Source organism: Pinus tabuliformis, chromosome 2_1 (assembly GCF_031772625.1).
Source record: "Pinus tabuliformis cultivar Carrire ecotype Pingquan chromosome 2_1, CPIR1, whole genome shotgun sequence".
Taxonomy (NCBI): Eukaryota; Viridiplantae; Streptophyta; class Pinopsida; order Pinales; family Pinaceae; genus Pinus; species Pinus tabuliformis.
In genome coordinates, this window is record NC_142299.1 from 529,150,228 (window position 1) to 529,156,082 (window position 5,855).

The 5,855-nt window shown below is 30.0% G+C and overlaps 1 pseudogene; it reads right to left on the minus strand.

Moving 5' to 3' along the window:
• Positions 1 to 3,120: 3,120 nt before the first annotated feature.
• On the minus strand, positions 3,121 to 4,028 carry LOC149201310 (putative serine/threonine-protein kinase WNK11 pseudogene; annotated as a pseudogene).
• Between the last annotated feature and the right edge of the window lie 1,827 nt (positions 4,029 to 5,855).

Here is a 5,855-nt window from a genome sequence, read left to right on the forward strand (position 1 = left end):
TATATATTTAAATCTATATCATAAAAATATTAGAAAATATGCATATTCATATTAATATTTGTTTGGATAATTATCGGGACTGGATATTCCCTAACATAAAAAGCAGTCACGAATTCAAAGTGATTCTTTCGTTATGAGCTTTTCCAACTTATTGTATTGTTTTGGTTTGATAGTCGGTGACAATGTGTTGAAAGTAGTTTGTTGGTACCGTTGGTTGTTCGCAATAAGTTTAAAATGAGTTAGTGTATTAATTAGTATTTATTTAGAAAGAAAGTTATATTTTTATAATATTATTTAAAAATAAAATATTTATTTATATTTTTATATATTTTAATAATAAAATATTACATATAGGTATTTTTTGTTTTTCAAATAAGTATATATTTTGTTTGATTTAGTAGTAGTTTCTACATGTTATAGGAATATAATTTGTTGGAAAAGTACAATTTTAAATTAGAAAAATTATGGAATATTGAAAGAAAAGATCATTAATGTTGATATGAAATAATTTTGTTTATTTTTTATAGGTTAAACAAGATGTTAGTTATCAAACTAGTTATCATATGTTTTTCATAATTAATTTGTATTTTATGGTTATGTCAGTGTAGACATATAAGGTTTGTTAAGATAGGTATGGTATAACTTCCATGTATTGATGGGTATGGATATGTCATTTAATTTTGTAACAATAGTTATTATTATTATTAAAATAAAAATATATCAATATTTTTATATGATTTAGGGTCAATTTGGAACGAACATTTTTCCAATGTTCATGAACATAAGATCAGGATAGAACTCATGCATGAAACTTTTGTGAGATCTTTATTTGATTTGTAGTTGTAAAAAATGTTTGGCTACAACAATATTAATTTAGTGTAGCATGGATGCCATGATCTTGGATGGAGTGGATGTACTGCCCTCTCCAAATCTAAATCCAGACACTTCGTCGAGTCAAAATATGTGAGATAACTTTACATTATAATACTATGAGGCATGTAGGGATATATGTGAGATAACTTTACATTATAATACTATGAGGCATGTAGGGATATAACGAGTGTAGAGGGACCATTCAAAGACTTCAAGGAAATCATAAAATAAAATTTTTTGAGGATTAGGTCATGAGACTAATAATGAGTTTGAAGTTTTAGCAATGTATGTAGAGAAAAAGTTTAAAATTGTCAATCTGATTTGAAATCATCTAAAAAGTTAAATGAAAAATATTAGGTATAAAAGAATGTATGATCTTATTTAATCAATGTATACAATTTAAAATATCCATCCAAAACATACCTAAGCCCTAGATGGGTTGCATATAGATGGAGGAAACAAATGTGAATTTTAATTTCAAAATATGTTCATAAAATACAAATTTAAGTCCTCAATTTGAAAAACCACATGTTTCCATGATTTATGATGTAAAAGTAATCAATTTGAAAAACTAAACATGTTCCTTTTCTTTGTAATTGGTATGCATATGCTTGTGATATAAGGGGGGCTATCACAACTAACCTAGGGAAAATCAATTTATTGTAAGGTATTTATTTTATTAATATGTTTGAAAAGTAAATATATATATAGTGTCCTATGTGTTAAAGAAAAATGTTATATTTCTAAGCATTTAGAACAGCAACAAAATGTTAAAATTAGAGTTACTAGCAATTTGTACTTTTTAAAATTTACCATATATCAAACAACAAAGCTAGTGGCTGATTCTAATCATTGCCTAAAAGGATAAATATTAGAATTATTAGAAACTTACAATTTTCTAAATTTACCATATAACAAAAACATGGAAATCTAGTAGCTCAATTCTAATCATTGTAGAAGACAAAATGAGCACATTGCAAAAGATGCATTTTCAATATGGTAATTTTATAATATGAATTTGTGAAAACTAATCTATGTTTCCATCCTTTCAAAGTGAGGGTAGATATATGGTTCTTATATGTACAGGGGCATATGACAATTTCTTAAGGGAAAGACAATTGATTTATAAGTGTATATTAGTATATGGTGATTTAAAAGGGTATATTAGTATATGGTCATGATATGTATAGGGGCATATGACAATTAATTAAGGGAAAGACGATTTTAAAATGGAGTTAGATATATGGTTGATATGTACTGGGACATATAGCAATTAATAAAAAAAGAAAATGATTGTAAAATATTTATCTTATAAATATGCTTGAAAAGAAGGTATCATTGTCTAATGTTATTATGAAAAGGAAAGATTATATCAACATAAACTTGTAATAAAAATAGAATAAATTATCAATAACTAGAATCTAATTAAAAATAACTTACACTTTAAATTCAATTGAAATTCTAATAATTGTGGAGATAAAATGGACACATTAATTCTAACCATGTCCCAAAAATATTACTTTAAATGCAATACTCAGTTCAAGTGTGCAAGTGTGCAGTTGGAACCATTGAGATGTTTTTCACTTTTCAAAATTTGCTTTTGCGGATTCTAATACTTTACACCACCATAAATCTCTTAGAGTCTTTTGCTACCTACAAAGACATAGCCATAGTTTAGAGTTTCTACTAAATGTTTCATATTAAGTGGTTGAAGTAGCTTAGCTTTTCTTACATGTTTAATTTTAAGTTTGGATTATTCCTTGATTCAAAACAATGGATTCATTTTTCAAATGCATAATTATAATATTGAATTAAATTGCATTATATAAGAATCTAACCTTATAATCTATAATGGATGCATTATATTCTAAACATAAAATACAATATTTTAGTAGGACGAATCTTCCACTTTATAATAAATTAAATTACCAACCAATCAAATTTAAAATAATTGAATGCCAATAAATTTAATACTTGTAGATAAAATACTTTTTCCACAAAAAAATAAAAAATCCAAATAATTTTATCATAAAAATAGCAAAATAATGTGGCCAAATGAGCTTATAAATATATAGACCTATAATATCATTTATCATTTATCTCATGTATCTTCTAGATTGTGTTATAGTTATCTATAACAACTTTTCTTCGCATTAACTCTTGAGAAAATGGGCAGATCTCAAAAGCAAATTGGCAAAATAAATAGGCAGAAATGCATCTATCCTGTTCAGTAAAGCAACTTGGCACCTAATAGGTGCATTCTTGTACTCCTTTAAAAAATGGGTCCATCAGAAGTTCTGCAGCAGAAGGCCTCACCGGTGCTGCTGCCAGGCATTTTTCAATAAACTGTCTCATTTCTTGATTGGTAACCTTTTCCAACGCTGCAGGCCTTATATCAGAACTCACCTTCTTATAAATTTGAGCAACGCTACGGCATTCACTATAAGGAATTTCCAAAGTAACCATCTCCAGCAAACACATGCCGAAGGAATAAATCTCTACAAGCTCATTATAATCCTCCTCATATAATTCTGGGGCCATGAATTCCGGAGTACCGAGGACAGTGTGTGCACAATGATCATTTCCCAGGGTAGTGGCAAGACCCAGATCCCCAATCTTCAGAACGCCACTATTGCCATTCACAATAATATTGCTGCAATTTAAATCTATGTGAATTACACAACGCTCATGATTATGAAGATAATGCAATTCTCCCAGTATCTGAAGTGCCCAATTCTTGAAAGCCTTCGTGGAGACATGACGGTGCTTTTGGCGGTACTCTCTCAGAGTACCCGAGGTACAGACCTCAGTAATGAAATTCACATGACTTGGATTCAGACCTCATTAATGAAATTCACATGACTTGTCTTTTTATCCAGCCATGCATTATAGAGCATAATTATGTTTTTGTTCCTCAGAGATTTCAACAGACGGACTTCTGCATAGATCCTCTGTATGGAAGCATCATCTAGGTTTTGCAGAGGCACCTTGTTCCACGCAACCTCAATACCCTCTTCTTGATCAAAAGCTCGGTATACCCTCTTCATAGCACCACGGCCCAGCAAATCTTCATAGCGACCATACCTACCAGTGGGATCCAGTTCCACAAAGGGCTCCCTGTCCTTATCACAGGTGTCATATTCTACACCAGGCATTTCTCCACCTCCTATAAAGTAAAGGAAACCCTAACCCCGGAATTCCAAATTAGGTTCCTCTTCAAATAAACAGAAACCCTTGCAGGGCTATAGGAAGACACAGAAATGGAGATTTTCCCTAAATTCGGAAGACGAACAGACAGCAAAGACATAAGACTTTGCTTCCTGTGGGATTACTGACGACACTGACAGCATTTTCGCTCCAGAGATACTGAAAAAACAGAGCCGCCAGATTCAGAAAGCCACCCAATAAATTGAAGTGTAAAAAATAAAATTGCCGGGCAATCTTAAATCAAACCGGGAAATCCAAAACCCTAGCTCTACACAGAAACAAATTCTGTTGGCAGAAAACAAATCTCATTAAACTATTTTGATAAACAGAATCCTCGAAAAATAAGACTGTGAACAGAACCACTGCAGTGCAGAGTTCCAAACACAGTGATCAGGAAAAGCAACCTTATAAAAGCAAAACAGGAGCATGCAGAAAACATACCTGTCTATCTGTGACCACAGAAATCGCACCGTCTATCTGTGACCACATAAATCGCTGAGTCTGTTCTTGTTAAGCCGGAAAATAAAATAGGTCGATAACAGGCGGAGCACCCTCAGGATGTGAAAATCTTGAGGTTGGCTTTGACTTTGAAATACCCAGCTACGCATAAATATCTGTTTGGATAATTATGGGGACATTTCATAACTGAAAGAGCATTGACACATTTAGAGTAATTCGTTGGTTATGCGCTTTCCCAACTTCCTGGATTGCTTTGTTTTTTATGATGTGTGACATTGTGTTTAAAGTGGTTTATTGCTAGGTGGGCGATAGATTTAGATTCAGATTTTGATTTAATTATTTTATCGCGCTTTCCCAACTTCCTGGATTGCTTTGTTTTTTATGATGTGTGACATTGTGTTTAAAGTGGTTTATTGCTAGGTGGGCGATAGATTTAGATTCAGATTTTGATTTAATTATTTGCTACGATAAAATAAATAGATGAAATAGATGACATCTAGTTTAAGAGATGGAATAGATTGCTTTGATAAAATAAATAAACAAAATAGATGACATTTAGTTTAATTAAGAGGAATAGTGGTGCTTTTTCTTTTTGTTTTTTTTTTTTTTTTTTTTAAATAGTTTAAGTTGTTTAGTTTATAGAATTAGATTTTTTTTAGAAATTTTTATTGTGCTGAATATATCTATGGATTCAAAAACATATTTTAAATAATAAATAAGTTAATGTGAAAAAAACCGTTTCATCTACTAGTTATACTATGCTTTTATTTAGAGAAGAATGTGTAATTATTTTAAATTATTTAATTTTTTATAAAATTGAAAATATTTATCTACAGTTTCATAGATTTTAGTAGTGGAATTGTTGTGTGAAGGCTGGTCCCTTGTCCCACGAACAAAAAAATTATACATCAATTTCATTTAAAAAATCAAATTATCATTATTATTATTATAAGTTATTAGAATTTTCTAGATGTTATATGAATACAATGTATTCGAAGTTAGCACAACCTTAAAGTGGAAAAAAACAAGAAGAGATCATTAATGTTGATGTGATACAACTCTCTTTGTTCTTTATAGGTTGAACAAAATGCTAGTTGTCATATTTTTTCATGATCAATTTTAATTAATTTGTATTATATATTTTGTAGGTGTATATTTAGGCATATAATGTTTGTTAAGATAAGGTATGGTATAACTTCTATGTATTGATGGATATGGTTAAGTCATTTAATATTGTAACAATTTTTTTTAATTATTGAAATATAATGATATAAAAAGTGAGAGTTTACATTAGTTTAGGGCTATGATCAATTTTT